At 51.3% G+C, this 21,863-nt stretch overlaps 1 protein-coding gene across 1 annotated transcript in view; it reads left to right on the forward strand.

Moving 5' to 3' along the window:
• LOC138498436 (zinc finger protein 91-like) overlaps positions 1-21,863 on the forward strand; it is a 487,667-nt gene that overhangs the window by 269,062 nt on the left and 196,742 nt on the right. The gene's annotated exons all lie outside the window — the stretch shown is intronic.

A 21,863-nucleotide genomic window follows, 5' to 3' on the forward strand; every position in this document is an offset into this window, starting at 1 on the left:
TGTGTGCGGCACACTGCTGCTAAATGTTATTGTGTGGTACTGGGATTTGTGCCGCACACTGCTGCTAAATGTTATTGTGTGGTATTGGGATTTGTGCCGCACACTGCTGCTAAATGTTATTGTGTGGTATTGGGATGTGTGCCGCACACTGCTGCTAAACGTTATTGTGTGGTATTGGGATGTGTGCCGCACACTGCTGCTAAATGTTATTGTTTGGTACTGGGATTTGTGCCGCACACTGCTTCTAAATGTTATTGTGTGGTATTGGGATGTGTGCCGCACACTGCTGCTAAATGTTATTGTTTGGTACTGGGATTTGTGCCGCACACTGCTTCTAAATGTTATTGTGTGGTATTGGGATGTGTGCCGCACACTGCTGCTAAACGTTATTGTGTGGTATTGGGATGTGTGCCGCACACTGCTGCTAAACGTTATTGTGTGGTATTGGGATGTGTGCCGCACACTGCTGCTAAATGTTATTGTGTGGTATGGGATTTTGTGCGGCACACTGCTGCTAAATGTTATTGTGTGGTATGGGATTTTGTGCGGCACACTGCTGCTTAATGTTGTGTGGTGTTGGGATTTGTGCCGCACACTGCTGCTGAATGTTGTGTGGTGTTGGGATGTGTGCCGCACACTGCTGCTGAATGTTGTGTGGTGTTGGGATGTGTGCCGCACACTGCTGCTGAATGTTGTGTGGTGTTGGGATGTGTGCCGCATACTGCTGCTGAATGTTATTGTGTGGTATTGGGTTTTGTGCGGCACACTGCTGCTGAATGTTATTGTGTGGTATTGTGATGTGTGCGGCACACTGCTGCTGAATGTTATTGTGTGGTATTGTGATGTGTGCGGCACACTGCTGCTGAATGTTATTGTGTGGTATTGTGATGTGTGCGGCACACTGCTGCTGAATGTTATTGTGTGGTATTGTGATGTGTGCGGCACACTGCTGCTGAATGTTATTGTGTGGTGTTGTGATGTGTGCGGCACACTGCTGCTGAATGTTATTGTGTGGTACTGGGATGTGTGCGGCACACTGCTGCTGAATGTTATTGTGTGGTACTGGGATGTGTGCCGCACACTGCTGCTGAATGTTATTGTGTGGTACTGGGATGTGTGCCGCACACTGCTGCTGAATGTTATTGTGTGGTACTGGGATGTGTGCCGCACACTGCTGCTGAATGTTGTGTGGTATTGGGTTTTGTGCCGCACACTGCTGCTGAATGTTATTGTGTGGTACTGGGATGTGTGCCGCACACTGCTGCTGAACATTATTGTGTGGTACTGGGATGTGTGCCGCACACTGCTGCTGAATGATGTGTGGTACTGGGATTTGTGCCGCACACTGCTGCTGAATATTAATGTGTGGTGTTGGGATGTGTGCTGCACACTGCTGCTGAATGTTATTGTGTGGTATCGGGATGTGTGCCGCACACTGCTGCTGAATGTTATTGTGTGGTGTTGGGATTTGTGCGGCACACTGCTGCTGAATGTTGTGTGGTGTTGGGATTTGTGCGGCACACTGCTGCTGAATGTTATTGTGTGGTACTGGGATTTGGGATTTGTGCCGCACACTGCTGCTGAATGTTATTGTGTGGTACTGGGATTTGGGATTTGTGCGGCACACTGCTGCTGAATGTTATTGTGTGGTACTGGGATTTGGGATTTGTGCGGCACACTGCTGCTGAATGTTATTTTGTGGTACTGGGATTTGGGATTTGTGCGGCACACTGCTGCTGAATGTTATTGTGTGGTATTGGATGTGTTCCGCACACTGCTGCTGAATGTTATTGTGTGGTATTGGGATTTGTGCCGCACACTGCTGATGAATGTTATTGTCTGGTATTGGGATTTGTGCCGCACACTGCTGGTAAATGTTATTGTGTGGTATTGGGATTTGTGCCACACACTGCTGCTGAATGTTATTGTGTGGTATTGGGATTTGTGCCACACACTGCTGCTGAATGTTATTGTGTGGTATTGGGATTTGTGCCGCACACTGCTGCTGAATGTTATTGTCTGGTATTGGGATGTGTGCCGCACACTGCTGCTAAATGTTATTGTCTGGTATTGGATTTGTGTTGCACGCTGCTGCTAAATGTTATTGTGTGGTATTGGGATTTGCGCCGCACACTGCTGGTGAATGTTATTGTGTGGTATTGGGATTTGTGCCGCACACTGCTGCTGAATGTTATTGTCTGGTATTGGTATGTGTGCCGCACACTGCTGCTAAATGTTATTGTGTGGTATTGGGATGTGTGCCGCACACTGCTGCTAAATGTTATTGTGTGGTATTGGGATTTGTGCCGCACACTGCTGCTAAATGTTATTGTGTGGTATTGGGATGTGTGCCGCACACTGCTGCTAAATGTTATTGTGTGGTATTGGGATTGGTGCTGCACACTGCTGCTAAATGTTATTGTGTGGTATTGGGATTGGTGCCGCACAGTGCTGCTAAATGTTATTGTGTGGTATTGGGATTTGTGCCGCACACTGCTGCTAAATGTTATTGTGTGGTATTGGGATTTGTGCCGCACACTGCTGCTAAATGTTATTGTGTGGTATTGGGATGTGTGCCGCACACTGCTGCTAAACGTTATTGTGTGGTATTGGGTTGTGTGCCACACACTGCTGCTAAATGTTATTGTGTGGTATGGGATTTTGTGCGGCACACTGCTGGTGAATGTTATTGTGTGGTATTGGGATTTGTGCCGCACACTGCTGGTAAATGTTATTGTGTGGTATTGGGATTTGTGCCGCACACTGCTGCTAAATGTTATTGTGTGGTACTGGGATTTTGTGCGGCACACTGCTGATAAATGTTATTGTGTGGTATTGGCATTTGGGCCTCACACTGCTGGTGAATGTTATTGTGTGGTATTGGGATGTGTGCCGCACACTGCTGCCAAATGTTATTGTGTGGTATTGGGATTTGTGTGGCACACTGCTGCTAAATGTTATTGTTTGGTACTGGGATTTGTGCCGCACACTGCTTCTAAATGTTATTGTGTGGTATTGGCATGTGTGCGGCACACTGCTGCTAAATGTTATTGTGTGGTACTGGGATTTGTGCCGCACACTGCTGCTAAATGTTATTGTGTGGTATTGGGATTTGTGCCGCACACTGCTGCTAAATGTTATTGTGTGGTATTGGGATGTGTGCCGCACACTGCTGCTAAACGTTATTGTGTGGTATTGGGATGTGTGCCGCACACTGCTGCTAAATGTTATTGTTTGGTACTGGGATTTGTGCCGCACACTGCTTCTAAATGTTATTGTGTGGTATTGGGATGTGTGCCGCACACTGCTGCTAAATGTTATTGTTTGGTACTGGGATTTGTGCCGCACACTGCTTCTAAATGTTATTGTGTGGTATTGGGATGTGTGCCGCACACTGCTGCTAAACGTTATTGTGTGGTAGTGGGATGTGTGCCGCACACTGCTGCTAAACGTTATTGTGTGGTATTGGGATGTGTGCCGCACACTGCTGCTAAACGTTATTGTGTGGTATTGGGATGTGTGCCGCACACTGCTGCTAAATGTTATTGTGTGGTATGGGATTTTGTGCGGCACACTGCTGCTAAATGTTATTGTGTGGTATGGGATTTTGTGCGGCACACTGCTGCTGAATGTTGTGTGGTGTTGGGATTTGTGCCGCACACTGCTGCTGAATGTTGTGTGGTGTTGGGATGTGTGCCGCACACTGCTGCTGAATGTTGTGTGGTGTTGGGATGTGTGCCGCACACTGCTGCTGAATGTTGTGTGGTGTTGGGATGTGTGCCGCACACTGCTGCTGAATGTTATTGTGTGGTATTGGGTTTTGTGCGGCACACTGCTGCTGAATGTTATTGTGTGGTATTGTGATGTGTGCGGCACACTGCTGCTGAATGTTATTGTGTGGTATTGTGATGTGTGCGGCACACTGCTGCTGAATGTTATTGTGTGGTATTGTGATGTGTGCGGCACACTGCTGCTGAATGTTATTGTGTGGTATTGTGATGTGTGCGGCACACTGCTGCTGAATGTTATTGTGTGGTGTTGTGATGTGTGCGGCACACTGCTGCTGAATGTTATTGTGTGGTACTGGGATGTGTGCGGCACACTGCTGCTGAATGTTATTGTGTGGTACTGGGATGTGTGCCGCACACTGCTGCTGAATGTTATTGTGTGGTACTGGGATGTGTGCCGCACACTGCTGCTGAATGTTATTGTGTGGTACTGGGATGTGTGCCGCACACTGCTGCTGAATGTTGTGTGATATTGGGTTTTGTGCCACACACTGCTGCTGAATGTTATTGTGTGGTACTGGGATGTGTGCCGCACACTGCTGCTGAACGTTATTGTGTGGTACTGGGATGTGTGCCGCACACTGCTGCTGAATGATGTGTGGTACTGGGGTTTGTGCCGCACACTGCTGCTGAATGTTAATGTGTGGTGTTGGGATGTGTGCCGCACACTGCTGCTGAATGTTATTGTGTGGTATCGGGATGTGTGCCGCACACTGCTGCTGAATGTTGTGTGGTGTTGGGATTTGTGCGGCACACTGCTGCTGAATGTTATTGTGTGGTACTGGGATTTGGGATTTGTGCTGCACACTGCTGCTGAATGTTATTGTGTGGTACTGGGATTTGGGATTTGTGCGGCACACTGCTGCTGAATGTTATTGTGTGGTACTGGGATTTGGGATTTGTGCGGCACACTGCTGCTGAATGTTATTGTGTGGTACTGGGATTTGGGATTTGTGCGGCACACTGCTGCTGAATGTTATTGTGTGGTACTGGGATTTGGGATTTGTGCGGCACACTGCTGCTGAATGTTATTGTGTGGTACTGGGATTTGGGATTTGTGCGGCACACTGCTGCTGAATGTTATTGTGTGGTACTGGGATTTGGGATTTGTGCGGCACACTGCTGCTGAATGTTATTGTGTGGTACTGGGATTTGGGATTTGTGCGGCACACTGCTGCTGAATGTTATTGTGTGGTACTGGGATTTGGGATTTGTGCGGCACACTGCTGCTGAATGTTATTGTGTGGTACTGGGATTTGGGATTTGTGCGGCACACTGCTGCTGAATGTTATTGTGTGGTAATGGGATTTGGGATTTGTGCGGCACACTGCTGCTGAATGTTATTGTGTGGTACTGGGATTTGGGATTTGTGCGGCACACTGCTGCTGAATGTTATTGTGTGGTACTGGGATTTGGGATTTGTGCGGCACACTGCTGCTGAATGTTATTGTGTGGTACTGGGATTTGGGATTTGTGCGGCACACTGCTGCTGAATGTTATTGTGTGGTACTGGGATTTGGGATTTGTGCGGCACACTGCTGCTGAATGTTATTGTGTGGTACTGGGATTTGGGATTTGTGCGGCACACTGCTGCTGAATGTTATTGTGTGGTACTGGGATTTGGGATTTGTGCGGCACACTGCTGCTGAATGTTATTGTGTGGTACTGGGATTTGGGATTTGTGCGGCACACTGCTGCTGAATGTTATTGTGTGGTACTGGGATTTGGGATTTGTGCGGCACACTGCTGCTGAATGTTATTGTGTGGTACTGGGATTTGGGATTTGTGCGGCACACTGCTGCTGAATGTTATTGTGTGGTACTGGGATTTGGGATTTGTGCGGCACACTGCTGCTGAATGTTATTGTGTGGTACTGGGATTTGGGATTTGTGCGGCACACTGCTGCTGAATGTTATTGTGTGGTACTGGGATTTGGGATTTGTGCGGCACACTGCTGCTGAATGTTATTGTGTGGTACTGGGATTTGGGATTTGTGCGGCACACTGCTGCTGAATGTTATTGTGTGGTACTGGGATTTGGGATTTGTGCGGCACACTGCTGCTGAATGTTATTGTGTGGTACTGGGATTTGGGATTTGTGCGGCACACTGCTGCTGAATGTTATTGTGTGGTACTGGGATTTGGGATTTGTGCGGCACACTGCTGCTGAATGTTATTGTGTGGTACTGGGATTTGGGATTTGTGCGGCACACTGCTGCTGAATGTTATTGTGTGGTACTGGGATTTGGGATGTGTGCGGCACACTGCTGCTGAATGTTATTGTGTGGTACTGGGATTTGGGATGTGTGCGGCACACTGCTGCTGAATGTTATTGTGTGGTACTGGGATTTGGGATTTGTGCGGCACACTGCTGCTGAATGTTATTGTGTGGTACTGGGATTTGGGATTTGTGCGGCACACTGCTGCTGAATGTTATTGTGTGGTACTGGGATTTGGGATGTGTGCGGCACACTGCTGCTGAATGTTATTGTGTGGTACTGGGATTTGGGATTTGTGCGGCGCACTGCTGCTGAATGTTATTGTGTGGTACTGGGATTTGGGATTTGTGCGGCACACTGCTGCTGAATGTTATTGTGTGGTACTGGGATTTGGGATTTGTGCGGCACACTGCTGCTGAATGTTATTGTGTGGTACTGGGATTTGGGATTTGTGCGGCACACTGCTGCTGAATGTTATTGTGTGGTACTGGGATTTGGGATGTGTGCGGCACACTGCTGCTGAATGTTATTGTGTGGTACTGGGATTTGGGATGTGTGCGGCACACTGCTGCTGAATGTTGTGTGGTACTGGGATTTGGGATGTGTGCGGCACACTGCTGCTGAATGTTATTGTGTGGTACTGGGATTTGGGATTTGTGCGGCACACTGCTGCTGAATGTTATTGTGTGGTACTGGGATTTGGGATTTGTGCGGCACACTGCTGCTGAATGTTATTGTGTGGTACTGGGATTTGGGATTTGTGCGGCACACTGCTGCTGAATGTTATTGTGTGGTACTGGGATTTGGGATTTGTGCGGCACACTGCTGCTGAATGTTATTGTGTGGTACTGGGATTTGGGATGTGTGCGGCACACTGCTGCTGAATGTTATTGTGTGGTACTGGGATTTGGGATTTGTGCGGCACACTGCTGCTGAATGTTATTGTGTGGTACTGGGATTTGGGATTTGTGCGGCACACTGCTGCTGAATGTTATTGTGTGGTACTGGGATTTGGGATTTGTGCGGCACACTGCTGCTGAATGTTATTGTGTGGTACTGGGATTTGGGATTTGTGCGGCACACTGCTGCTGAATGTTATTGTGTGGTACTGGGATTTGGGATGTGTGCGGCACACTGCTGCTGAATGTTATTGTGTGGTACTGGGATTTGGGATTTGTGCGGCACACTGCTGCTGAATGTTGTGTGGTACTGGGATTTGGGATGTGTGCGGCACACTGCTGCTGAATGTTATTGTGTGGTACTGGGATTTGGGATTTGTGCGGCACACTGCTGCTGAATGTTATTGTGTGGTACTGGGATTTGGGATTTGTGCGGCACACTGCTGCTGAATGTTATTGTGTGGTACTGGGATTTGGGATTTGTGCGGCACACTGCTGCTGAATGTTATTGTGTGGTACTGGGATTTGGGATTTGTGCGGCACACTGCTGCTGAATGTTATTGTGTGGTACTGGGATTTGGGATGTGTGCGGCACACTGCTGCTGAATGTTATTGTGTGGTACTGGGATTTGGGATTTGTGCGGCACACTGCTGCTGAATGTTATTGTGTGGTACTGGGATTTGGGATTTGTGCGGCACACTGCTGCTGAATGTTATTGTGTGGTACTGGGATTTGGGATTTGTGCGGCACACTGCTGCTGAATGTTATTGTGTGGTACTGGGATTTGGGATTTGTGCGGCACACTGCTGCTGAATGTTATTGTGTGGTACTGGGATTTGGGATTTGTGCGGCACACTGCTGCTGAATGTTATTGTGTGGTACTGGGATTTGGGATTTGTGCGGCACACTGCTGCTGAATGTTATTGTGTGGTACTGGGATTTGGGATTTGTGCGGCACACTGCTGCTGAATGTTATTGTGTGGTACTGGGATTTGGGATTTGTGCGGCACACTGCTGCTGAATGTTATTGTGTGGTACTGGGATTTGGGATTTGTGCGGCACACTGCTGCTGAATGTTATTGTGTGGTACTGGGATTTGGGATTTGTGCGGCACACTGCTGCTGAATGTTATTGTGTGGTACTGGGATTTGGGATTTGTGCGGCACACTGCTGCTGAATGTTATTGTGTGGTACTGGGATTTGGGATTTGTGCGGCACACTGCTGCTGAATGTTATTGTGTGGTACTGGGATTTGGGATTTGTGCGGCACACTGCTGCTGAATGTTATTGTGTGGTACTGGGATTTGGGATTTGTGCGGCACACTGCTGCTGAATGTTATTGTGTGGTACTGGGATTTGGGATTTGTGCGGCACACTGCTGCTGAATGTTATTGTGTGGTACTGGGATTTGGGATTTGTGCGGCACACTGCTGCTGAATGTTATTGTGTGGTACTGGGATTTGGGATTTGTGCGGCACACTGCTGCTGAATGTTATTGTGTGGTACTGGGATTTGGGATTTGTGCGGCACACTGCTGCTGAATGTTATTGTGTGGTACTGGGATTTGGGATTTGTGCGGCACACTGCTGCTGAATGTTATTGTGTGGTACTGGGATTTGGGATTTGTGCGGCACACTGCTGCTGAATGTTATTGTGTGGTACTGGGATTTGGGATTTGTGCGGCACACTGCTGCTGAATGTTATTGTGTGGTACTGGGATTTGGGATTTGTGCGGCACACTGCTGCTGAATGTTATTGTGTGGTACTGGGATTTGGGATTTGTGCGGCACACTGCTGCTGAATGTTATTGTGTGGTACTGGGATTTGGGATGTGTGCGGCACACTGCTGCTGAATGTTATTGTGTGGTACTGGGATTTGGGATTTGTGCGGCACACTGCTGCTGAATGTTATTGTGTGGTACTGGGATTTGGGATTTGTGCGGCACACTGCTGCTGAATGTTATTGTGTGGTACTGGGATTTGGGATGTGTGCGGCACACTGCTGCTGAATGTTATTGTGTGGTACTGGGATTTGGGATTTGTGCGGCACACTGCTGCTGAATGTTATTGTGTGGTACTGGGATTTGGGATTTGTGCGGCACACTGCTGCTGAATGTTATTGTGTGGTACTGGGATTTGGGATTTGTGCGGCACACTGCTGCTGAATGTTATTGTGTGGTACTGGGATTTGGGATTTGTGCGGCACACTGCTGCTGAATGTTATTGTGTGGTACTGGGATTTGGGATGTGTGCGGCACACTGCTGCTGAATGTTATTGTGTGGTACTGGGATTTGGGATTTGTGCGGCACACTGCTGCTGAATGTTGTGTGGTACTGGGATTTGGGATGTGTGCGGCACACTGCTGCTGAATGTTATTGTGTGGTACTGGGATTTGGGATTTGTGCGGCACACTGCTGCTGAATGTTATTGTGTGGTACTGGGATTTGGGATTTGTGCGGCACACTGCTGCTGAATGTTATTGTGTGGTACTGGGATTTGGGATTTGTGCGGCACACTGCTGCTGAATGTTATTGTGTGGTACTGGGGTTTGGGATTTGTGCGGCACACTGCTGCTGAATGTTATTGTGTGGTATTGTGATGTGTGCGGCACACTGCTGCTGAATGTTATTGTGTGGTACTGGGATTTGGGATGTGTGCGGCACACTGCTGCTGAATGTTATTGTGTGGTGTTGTGATGTGTGCGGCACACTGCTGGTGAATGTTGTGTGGTGTTGGGATTTGGGATGTGTGCGGCACACTGCTGCTGAATGTTATTGTGTGGTACTGGGATTTGGGATTTGTGCGGCACACTGCTGCTGAATGTTATTGTGTGGTACTGGGATTTGGGATTTGTGCGGCACACTGCTGCTGAATGTTGTGTGGTACTGGGATTTGGGATGTGTGCGGCACACTGCTGCTGAATGTTATTGTGTGGTACTGGGATTTGGGATTTGTGCGGCACACTGCTGCTGAATGTTATTGTGTGGTACTGGGATTTGGGATTTGTGCGGCACACTGCTGCTGAATGTTATTGTGTGGTACTGGGATTTGGGATTTGTGCGGCACACTGCTGCTGAATGTTATTGTGTGGTACTGGGATTTGGGATTTGTGCGGCACACTGCTGCTGAATGTTATTGTGTGGTACTGGGATTTGGGATTTGTGCGGCACACTGCTGCTGAATGTTATTGTGTGGTACTGGGATTTGGGATTTGTGCGGCACACTGCTGCTGAATGTTATTGTGTGGTACTGGGATTTGGGATTTGTGCGGCACACTGCTGCTGAATGTTATTGTGTGGTACTGGGATTTGGGATTTGTGCGGCACACTGCTGCTGAATGTTATTGTGTGGTACTGGGATTTGGGATTTGTGCGGCACACTGCTGCTGAATGTTATTGTGTGGTACTGGGATTTGGGATTTGTGCGGCACACTGCTGCTGAATGTTATTGTGTGGTACTGGGATTTGGGATGTGTGCGGCACACTGCTGCTGAATGTTATTGTGTGGTACTGGGATTTGGGATTTGTGCGGCACACTGCTGCTGAATGTTATTGTGTGGTACTGGGATTTGGGATTTGTGCGGCACACTGCTGCTGAATGTTATTGTGTGGTACTGGGATTTGGGATTTGTGCGGCACACTGCTGCTGAATGTTATTGTGTGGTACTGGGATTTGGGATTTGTGCGGCACACTGCTGCTGAATGTTATTGTGTGGTACTGGGATTTGGGATTTGTGCGGCACACTGCTGCTGAATGTTATTGTGTGGTACTGGGATTTGGGATTTGTGCGGCACACTGCTGCTGAATGTTATTGTGTGGTATTGTGATGTGTGCGGCACACTGCTGCTGAATGTTATTGTGTGGTACTGGGATTTGGGATGTGTGCGGCACACTGCTGCTGAATGTTATTGTGTGGTGTTGTGATGTGTGCGGCACACTGCTGGTGAATGTTGTGTGGTGTTGGGATGTGTGCGGCACACTGCTGCTGAATGTTATTGTGTGGTGTTGTGATGTGTGCGGCACACTGCTGCTGAATGTTATTGTGTGGTGTTGTGATGTGTGCGGCACACTGCTGGTGAATGTTGTGTGGTGTTGGGATGTGTGCGGCACACTGCTGCTGAATGTTATTGTGTGGTGTTGTGATGTGTGCGGCACACTGCTGGTGAATGTTGTGTGGTGTTGGGATGTGTGCGGCACACTGCTGGTGAATGTTGTGTGGTGTTGGGATGTGTGCGGCACACTGCTGGTGAATGTTGTGTGGTGTTGGGATGTGTGCGGCACACTGCTGGTGAATGTTGTGTGGTGTTGGGATTTGTGCCGCACACTGCTGCTAAATGTTATTGTGTGGTATTGGGATTTGTGCCGCACACTGCTGCTAAACGTTATTGTCTGGTATTGGATTTGTGCCGCACACTGCTGGTAAATGTTATTGTGTGGTATTGGGATTTGTGCCGCACACTGCTGCTAAATGTTATTGTGTGGTTCTGGGATTTGTGCCGCACACTGCTGCTAAATGTTATTGTGTGGTATTGGGATTTGTGCTGCATACTGCTGCTGAACGTTATTGTGTGGTATTGGGATTTGTGCCGCACACTGCTGGTAAATGTTATTGTGTGGTATTGGGATTTGTGCCGCACACTGCTGCTAAATGTTATTGTCTGGTATTGGGAGAGAAGGCCTGAGAAGTAATGCATTTATTTATTTATATATTTATTGGGCACCTATATGGAGCTTATACACAAGTGTTTCCAGCCGCCACAAGATTAAAAAAAGGGGGGAGGGGCAAGGCCTTGTAACATTCTTGCCGTTTAAGGGCAGAGACAAAAGTGATCACGAATTCATAGATAAATACTAACTACAAACTCAACGGACAAATGCATTGATTGAAGGATTCGTAACTATTATCTAAAAGCGTACGACCATAATCATTCTACCACCGTGTGTTAATCCCACTGAGCTATCTTTGTATGATAATAAAGGGTGATGGATGAACGCTCACTCTGCGTGGTACTGGTTCACTCAAACCTCGCCGTAGACTATAAAAGAGGCTCCCAGCAAGTTCCTGTGGTAGTTAATGCTACACTACCAATGCCTGGCCTATTGCTCCCCTGATCCCCTGTTAGGACCTGTGGCGGAACGCGCTCACCTTAATCTTTTCGTTTGGAGTTTCTAGGTTGGCAATCAGTGTGCTGTAAATATATCATGAACACACAGCATCACACGGGCAGTCTTTTCTCTATTGGCTGACCTTTCTATCTGACCCGTCCCATCAACTACTAAACTTCGGACTAAACCGTGGAGATAAGCCCATGTCCCTTATATGGGCATAGCTTAAAATAGGCCCGGGTCTAAGCATTGTGGAAAATATAGTTCCCAAAGTGTCTTCACGGCGCTGTGGACGCAGCAGCTCTTCTACTTTAATGTAGTGAATACACGCGCCCACTAGTAGGTGACACAAGTGATGTTCTAATGAGAGATTCTCGCCCTTTAGAAAAAAAGTCCCATCTAAATCTACAACACTCGCCCCAATTGCTTTAGGACATGGAAAGAGATTCAGGGGAAGCGCCAATGCCCCCACTCTCGTGCGATGGAACTGGATCCATGAGGCCCGTCTCTTGCTTGGATCCAGTCACCTCGCTGTGAGCCATTCGTTACCCCACCTGCATGACACTGGAGATCCCCTCCTGATCCCCCAGGGTCCAGCAAGATCGCACCGCAGCATCCCACCACTGCATTCCCTCTATATATCCCCTCTGCAGGGCTCGCATGGGGCTCTAGAATTCTGCACTTCCAACCCAAGGGGGGCAGCGACGGTGGCCCCGCGCCAGATAGAGCTCTCCACTTGATGCAGGAATTCTCAGCCCCAGGTGGGAACACTTCTGTACCACAGGCAGGTTCGGGCGCCACTTTTGCCTCATAGAATCTGCGCTATTTCAGTTTTATTCTCAGCATGTGTGAGGCCATAAGGTGGCTTTGTTCATCAGCCAATCAGAGCCGTGCCCATTGCAATGACTGCTTAAAATGGGGCACCCCAAGTATACAATACTCCCCACTGCCTCCAAAACCTCTGAATTCAAATGCCAAGAGAAGGGCTTCCCGAGAATCAGTACCTTAGTATTGGAGACAGTACTGTGCAGGGAGGTCGCAGCTGCCGCGTGATCGGTCTCTGCAGACCAATCGGAAAGCAGGGTGTGATATGTGCATTGTCGATCTTAGGGGACGCCCATGGGTTACCTTACAGATAGTCTCCTACACCTGACACGTAAAGGCTGAGCGAGTATCAGTGCACCCCCCCCCCCCCCCCCGGATAGGGTCCCCTGTGGTCTAACTCGGCCCTTAGTCTGCTCATGGGGCCCTCCTATAAGCCCCAGCAGATTCGGGGGAATACCCCAGTCCAGTAGTTTGTTCCACACCGTATTCCTTTTCACCAGGTCGAAAGCAGAACTTAAATCGAAAGATGCCACATAGACCTTTTATATAAACTCATTCGGATCTTATCCTGAAAGCATGTCAGGAGAAAGCCGTGTAAACGGGTGACATGCATTCCTTTCAACGGGTGGCATGCATTCCTTTCAACGGGTGGCATGCATTCCTTTCAACGGGTGGCATGCATTCTTTTGAACGGGTGGCATGCATTCGTTTGAACGGGTGGCATGCATTCCTTTCAACGGGTGGCATGCATTCCTTTCAACGGGTGGCATGCATTCTTTTGAACGGGTGGCATGCATTCGTTTGAACGGGTGGCATGCATTCCTTTGAACGGGTGGCATGCATTCCTTTGAACGGGTGGCATGCATTCCTTTGAACGGGTGGCATGCATTAGTTTGAACGGGTGGCATGCATTCCTTTGAACGGGTGGCATGCATTCGTTTGAACGGGTGGCATGCATTCCTTTGAACGGGTGGCATGCATTCGTTTGAACGGGTGGCATGCATTCATTTGAACGGGTGGCATGCATTCGTTTGAACGGGTGGCATGCATTCCTTTGAACGGGTGGCATGCATTCATTTCAACGGGTGGCATGCATTCCTTTGAACGGGTGGCATGCATTCCTTTGAACGGGTGGCATGCATTCGTTTGAACGGGTGGCATGCATTCCTTTGAACGGGTGGCATGCATTCGTTTGAACGGGTGGCATGCATTCCTTTGAACGGGTGGCATGCATTCCTTTGAACGGGTGGCATGCATTCATTTCAACGGGTGGCATGCATTCCTTTCAACGGGTGGCATGCATTCTTTGGGTCTGGTTTGTGCCGCCAAGATACCACCGGAGGCACGCCTCTAAATGTTCAGGCCCTAGGCTGGCACAACTCTTGCTGTCAGTGTCCAATAAACGTGATTGGACGATAACAGCACGGGTCTAAGGTTACACCCCTTTATTTATGATTCGCCCATATATGTGATGTACGCCATGAGGGTGGGTAGCTACCCTTCTCGATGAGGCGTGAGGATAGAAGCCCAAAGAGCCGGGTCACCTTTAAACAAACGGTTCAATAAGTTATTCAGACCCAGAGCCCTTCAACTACTAGATATTACGATAATACCCTCTACCAGCTGTGGGTCCATTTTGAGTAAGCTATCAGAGCCGACCTCGCGCTATCAATCTGGAATAGGACGGAGATATGATATGATATGATATGGCATTTGTAACGTGCCTATACACAAGTGTTTCAAGGCGCGACGAGGCAGGGAGGGGGTACAAGGGGAGACAGACAATGATCCTACCAGGCCAGGTGTCATTCAGATCGCGCAAGTGCATGGGTAGGGGGGACGGGAAAAGTGCAAGGGGGAAGGGAGAGGGGAAAGTGCAGTACAGGGTTAGTAATGAACAGGATAAATAATAAGGGCCAGCTGGTGGCAAGTGCAAGGTAAGTGCAGACAAGTGCTGGGAAGGGGGCTGTAGGGATACAGAGACAGTCCCGCAGTGCAGGGAACAGTGGCTGGGCCAAGGACCGAGAATGGTGAGTGGCCCGGTTGCAGATTCAGTGCAGTTTCAGTGATTTTAGCAGGGGAGAGGGGGAGAGAAAGCAGAAGCAAAGAGGAAGGTTTTGAGGTGCTTCCGGAACCGGAGGTGGTTCTCCTCAAGTTCCAGAGGGAGGCCCCTGCTGCGGAGAGAGAGATCTACCACCAACTCGTTGCTTGGAGAAGCGGCTGACCCTGAGGGAGTTGGAGGCGGATGAGCGAAGAGCTTGCGAAGGAAGATATTTAGGAAGAGAGAGTTGAAGGTATTTTGGCCCCAGGCCCCAGAAGGCCTTGTGGACAATGCAGAGGGTTTTGAACTTAAATCTCGTGGCCACTGGGAGCCAGTGTAGCGATTTCAGTCCTGGAGAGATACGGTCCCTGGGTTTGAGGCCAAGGACAAGTCTCGCAGTCCTGTTCTGAATGAGTTGCAGAGGGCGGAGAGTAGAGGCAGGCAGATTTAGATAGAGGCTGTTACAGTAGTCCAGCTTCGAGAGAACCAGGGCTCTAGAGACAGTGAGCTTCTGAGTGAAGGAGAGGAAAGGAAGGATACCTCTGAGAAGGTGTAGCTGGTAGTGTGACTTCTTAGAGATGTCAGATATGTTAGGGGAGAAAGAGAGTGTGGAGCGAAGATGACCCCGAGTTTTTTTGCCGTGCAGGTAGGAGCAGGAAGAGGGCCAAGAGAGGCCGGCCAGAGAGCTGCAGGGAAGGAGGGAGTAGGTGTGCCGATGAGGAGAATCTCAGTTTTACTGGCATTAAAGCAGAGGTCGTTGGCGGAACACCATTCCTGGATAGCAGACAGACAGTCAGAGATGAGGGAAGGGGAAGAGGAGGCCGAGGGTAGCCTGAAAATGAGCTGGGTATCATCCGCGTAGCACTGAAAGTTGGGGCAGAGAGCAGTGATGCGGTGAGCAAGAAGTGCCATAAACTGGTTGAACAGCCAGGGAGAGAGGTTAGATCCCTGGGGGACACCACAGGTAGAGAAAAAGATGTCGGAGAGGAAGGACCCAAGTTGGACCTGGGAGGGTTAGTCGGAGAGGAAAGAGGTCAGCCACGCCAGAGACTGACCAGTGATACCCAGGTTATCACTGAGACGGTTGAGCAGGATGGCATGGTTGACAGTATCAAAGGCAGAAGAGAGGTCGAGCAAAATGAGAACACATGGAGTGTTAGAGTCAAGGTTCGAGAGCAGGTCCTCACGGATGTTCAGGAGAGCAGTTTCCATGCTTCTGGCAGCTCTGAAGCCAGACTGATGGTCATGAAGGCTACCAACAGATTCAGCATGGAGATTAAGCTGGGAGATGGCCAGTTTCTCCAGGAGCTTGCCCAGGAAGGGAGTGATAGAGATTGGGCGATAGTTAGCTGGGCAGGAGGGGTTGGAAGAGGGTTTCTTAAGAAGAGGGTACACAAGGGAGTGCTTGAGGGGGGATGGGAAGACTGCAATAAGGAGGGGCACGCAGAGGCAGCATGAGGCAATAAGGAGGGACACACAAAGGCGACAGGAGGCACTAAGGAGGGGCACGCAGAAGCAGCAGGAGGCGATAAGGAGGGACACACAGAGGCGGCAGGAGGCAATAAGGAGGGACACACAGAGGTGGCAGGAGGCAACAAGGAGGGACACGCAGAGGCAGCAGGAGGCAATAAGGAGGGACATGCACAGGTGGCAGGAGGCAATAAGGAATGACATGCAAAGGCGGCAGGAGGCAATAAGCAGGTACATGCAGAGGCGGCAGGAGGCAATAAGCAGGTACGTGCAGAGGCGGCAGGAGGCAATAAGGAGGGACATGCAGAGGTGGCAAGAGGCAAAAAGGAGGGACACGCAGAGGCAGCAGGAGCCATTAAGCAGGGACATGCAGGGGCAGCAGGAGGCAATAAGGAGGGACACACAGAGGCGGCAGGAGGCAATAAGGAGGGACACACAGAGGTGGCAGTAGGCAACAAGGAGGGACACGCAGAGGCAGCAGGAGGCAATAAGGAGGGACATGCACAGGCGGCAGGAGGCAATAAGGAATGACATGCAAAGGCGGCAGGAGGCAATAAGCAGGTACATGCAGAGGCGGCAGAAGGCAATAAGCAGGTACGTGCAGAGGCGGCAGGAGGCAATAAGGAGGGACATGCAGAGGTGGCAAGAAGCAAAAAGGAGGGACACACAGAGGCAGCAGGAGCCATTAAGCAGGGACATGCAGGGGCAGCAGGAGGCAATAAGGAGGGACACGCAAAGGCAACAGGAGGAAATAAACAGCGACACGCAGAGGCGACAGGAGGCAATAAGGAATGACATGCAGAGGTGGCTAGAGGAAAAAAGGAGGGACACGCAGAGGTAGCAGGAGGCATTAAGCAGGGACATGCAGGGGCAGCACGAGGCAATAAGGAGGCACACGCAGAGGCAACAGGAGGCAATAAGGAGGGACATGCACAGGCGGCAGGAGGCAATAAGGAATGACATGCAAAGGCGGCAGGAGGCAATAAGCAGGTACATGCAGAGGCGGCAGGAGGCAATAAGCAGGTACGTGCAGAGGCGGCAGGAGGCAATAAGGAGGGACATGCAGAGGTGGCAAGAGGCAAAAAGGAGGGACACACAGAGGCAGCAGGAGCCATTAAACAGGGACATGCAGGGGCAGCAGGAGGCAATAAGGAGGGACACGCAAAGGCAACAGGAGGAAATAAACAGCGACACGCAGAGGTGGCAGGAGGCAACAAGGAGGGACGCATAGAGGCAGCAGGAGGCAATAAGGTGGGACACGCACAGGCGACAGGAGGCAATAAGGAATGACATGCAGAGGTGGCTAGAGGAAAAAAGGAGGGACACGCAGAGGTAGCAGGAGGCATTAAGCAGGGACATGCAGGGGCAGCACGAGGCAATAAGGAGGCACACGCAGAGGCAACAGGAGGAAATAAAGAGGGACATGCAGAGGCGCAGGAGGGAGATGCGGAGGTGGCAGGAGACAATAAGGAGGGACACACAGAGGCGGCAGGAGGCAATAAAGAGGGACACGCAGAGGCAGCAGGAAACGACAAGGAGGGACACACAGAGGTGGCAGAAGGCAACAAGGAGGGACGCACAGAGGCAGCAGGAGGCAATAAGGAGGGATACGCACAGGCGGCAAGAGGCAATAAGGAATGACATGCAAAGGCGGCAGGAGGCAATAAGCAGGTAAATGCAGAGGCGGCAGGAGGCAATAAGGAGGGACACGCAGAGGTGGCAGGAGGCAATAAGTAGGGACATGCAGAGGTGGCAGGAGGCAATAAGCAGGGACACGCACAGGCGGCAGGAGGCAATAAGGAGGGACACGCAGAGGCGGCAGGAGGCAATAAGGAGGGGCACACAGAGGCAGCAGGAGGCAATAAGGAGGGACACGCACAGACGGCAGGAGGCAATAAGGAGGGACACACAGAGGCGGCAGGAGGCAATAAGGAGGGACACACAGAGGCGGCAGGAGGCAATAAGGAGGGACACGCAGAGGCGACAGGAGGCAATAAGCAGAGACATGCACAGGCGGCAGGAGGCAATAAGGAGGGACATGCAGAGGCGACAGGAGGCAATAAGGAGGTACACGCACAGGCGGCAGTAGGCAATAAGGAGGGACATGCAGAGGCGGCATGAGGCAATAAGGAGGGACACGCACAGGTAGCAGTATGCAATAAGCAGGGACACAGAGGCGTCAGGAGGCAATAAGGAGGGACACACAGAGGCAGCAGGAGGCAATAAGCAGGAACACGCAGAGGCGGCAGGAGGCAATAAGGAGGGAGACACAGAGGCGGCCTGAGGCAATAAGGAGGGAGACGCAGAGGCGGCAGGAGGCAAAAAGCAGGAACACGCAGAGGCGGCAGGAGGCAATAAGGAGGGAGACACAGAGGTGGCATGAGGCAATAAGGAGGGAGACGCAGAGGCGGCAGGAGGCAATAAGCAGGGACACAGAGGCGGCAGGAGGCAATAAAGAGGGACATGCAGAGGCACAGGAGGCAATAAGGAGGGACACTCAGAGGCAGCAGGAGGCAATAAGGATGGACACACAGAGGTGGCAGGAGGCAACATGGAGGGACACTCAGAGGCAGCAAGAGGCAATAAGGAGGGGCACACAGAGGCAGCAGGAGGCAATAAAGAGGGACACACATTGGCGACAGGAGGCACTAAGGAGGGGCACACAGAAGCAGCAGGAGGCGATAAGGAGGGACACGCACAGACGGCAGGAGGCAATAAGGAGGGACACACAGAGGCGGCAGGAGGCAATAAGGAGGGACACGCAGAGGCGACAGGAGGCAATAAGCAGAGACATGCACAGGCGGCAGGAGGCAATAAGGAGGGACATGCAGAGGCGGCAGGAGGCAATAAGGAGGTACACGCACAGGCGGCAGTAGGCAATAAGGAGGGACATGCAGAGGCGGCAGGAGGCAATAAGGAGGGACACGCACAGGCAGCAGTATGCAATAAGCAGGGACACACAGAGGCGTCAGGAGGCAATAAGGAGGGACACACAGAGGTAGCAGGAGGCAATAAGCAGGAACACGCAGAGGCGGCAGGAGGCAATAAGGAGGGAGACACAGAGGCGGCATGAGGCAATAAGGAGGGAGACGCAGATGCGGCAGGAGGCAATAAGCAGGAACACGCAGAGGCGGCAGGAGGCAATAAGGAGGGAGACACAGAGGTGGCATGAGGCAATAAGGAGGGAGACGCAGAGGCGGCAGGAGGCAATAAGCAGGGACACAGAGGTGGCAGGAGGCAATAAAGAGGGACACGCAGAGGCGCAGGAGGCAATAAGGAGGGACACTCAGAGGCAGCAGGAGGCAATAAGGAGGGGCACGCAGAGGCAGCAGGAGGCGATAAGGAGGGACACACAGAGGTGGCAGGAGGCAATAAGGATGGACACACAGAGGTGGCAGGAGGCAACATGGAGGGACACTCAGAGGCAGCAAGAGGCAATAAGGAGGGGCACACAGAGGCAGCAGGAGGCAATAAGGAGGGACACGCAAAAGCAGCAGGGGGCAATAAGGAGAGACACGCAGAGGCAGCAAGAGGCATTAAAGAGGGACACACAGAAACGGCAGGAGGCAATAAGGAGGGGTACGCAGAGGCAGCAGGAGGCGATAAGGATGGACACACAGAGGTGGCAGGAGGCAATAAGGAGGGGCACACAGAGGTGGCAGGAGGCAACAAGGAGGGACACGCAGAGGCAGCAGGAGGCAATAAGGAGAGACACGCAGATGCAGAAGGAGGCAATAAAGAGGGACACACATTGGCGACAGGAGGCACTAAGGAGGGGCACGCAGAAGCAGCAGGAGGCGATAAGGAGGGACACACAGAGGCGGCAGGAGGCAATAAGGAGGGACACACAGAGGTGGCAGGAGGCAACAAGGAGCGACACGCAGAGGCAGCAGGAGGCAATAAGGAGGGACATGCACAGGCGGCAGGATGCAATAAGGAATGACATGCAAAGGCGGCAGGAGGCAATAAGCAGGTACATGCAGAGGCGGCAGGAGGCAAAAAGGAGGGACACGCAGAGTCAGCAGGAGCCATTAAGCAGAGACATGCAGGGGCAGCAGGAGGCAATAAGGAGGGACACACAGAGGCAACAGGAGGAAATAAACAGCGACACGCAGAGGTGGCAGGAGGCAACAAGGAGGGACGCACAGAGGCAGCAGGAGGCAATAAGGTGGGACACGCACAGGCGGCAGGAGGCAATAAGGAATGACATGCAGAGGTGGCTAGAGGAAAAAAGGAGGGACACGCAGAGGCAGCAGGAGGCATTAATCAGGGACCTGCAGGGGCAGCAGGAGGCAATAAGGAGGCACACGCAGAGGCAACAGGAGGAAATAAAGAGGGACACGCAGAGGCGCAGGAGGCAATAAGGAGGGAGATGCAGAGGTGGCAGGAGGCAATAAGGAGGGACACACAGAGGCTGCAGGAGGCAATAAAGAGGGACACGCAGAGGCAGCAGGAAACGACAAGGAGGGACACACAGAGGTGGCAGGAGGCAACAAGGAGGGACGGCCAGAGGCAGCAGGAGGCAATAAGGAGGGATACGCACAGGCGGCAGGAGGCAATTAGGAATGACATGCAAAGGCGGCAGGAGGCAATAAGCAGGTACATGCAGAGGCGGCAGGAGGCAATAAGGAGGGACATGCAGAGGTGGCAAGAGGCAAAAAGGAGGGACACGCAGAGGCAGCAGGAGGCATTAAGCAGGGACATGCAGGGGCAGCAGGAGGCAGTAAGGAGGGACACGCAGGGGCAGCAGGAGGCAATAAGGAGGGACACGCAGAGGCAACAGGAGGAAATAAACAGCGACACGCAAAGGTGGCAGGAGGCAATAAGCAGGTACATGCAGAGACGGCAGGAGGCAATAAGCAGGGACTCGCAGAGGCAGCAGGAGGCAATAAGCAGGGACTTCCAGTGGCAGCATGAGGCAATAAGGAGGGAGACGCAGAGGTGACAGGAGGCAATGAGGGACACGTAGAGGCGCAGGTGGCAATAAGCAGGGACTCGCAGAGGCAGCATGGGGCAATAAGGAGGGACATGCAGAGGTGAAAGGAGGCAATAAGGAGAAACACACAGAGGCAGCAGGAGGCAATAAGGAGGAACACGCAGAGGCAGCAGGAGGCAATAAGGAGGGACACACAGGCAGCAGGAGGCAATACGGAGGGACACGCAGAGGTGCAAGGAGGCAATAAGGAGGGACACACAGTCGGCAGTAGGCAATACGGAGGGACACACAGAGGTGCAAGGAGGCAATAAGGAGTGACACACAGGCGGCAGGAGGCAATACGGAGGGACACGCAGAGGTGGCAGGAGGCAATAAGGAGGGACACACAGGCGGCAGGAGGCAACAAGGAGGTACACGCAGAAGCACAGTAGGCAATAAGGAGGGACATGCAGAAGTGGCAGGAGGCAAACAGTAGGCACACGCAGAGGTTGCAGGAGGCAATAAGGAGGGATACGCAGAGGCAGCAGGAGGCAATAAGGAGGGACACGCATAGTTGGCAGAGGCAATAAGGATGGACA

The sequence above is a fragment of the Ambystoma mexicanum genome, chromosome 5q, assembly GCF_040938575.1.
Source record: "Ambystoma mexicanum isolate Mex_15411 chromosome 5q, UKY_AmexF1_1, whole genome shotgun sequence".
NCBI classification, from domain to species: Eukaryota; Metazoa; Chordata; class Amphibia; order Caudata; family Ambystomatidae; genus Ambystoma; species Ambystoma mexicanum.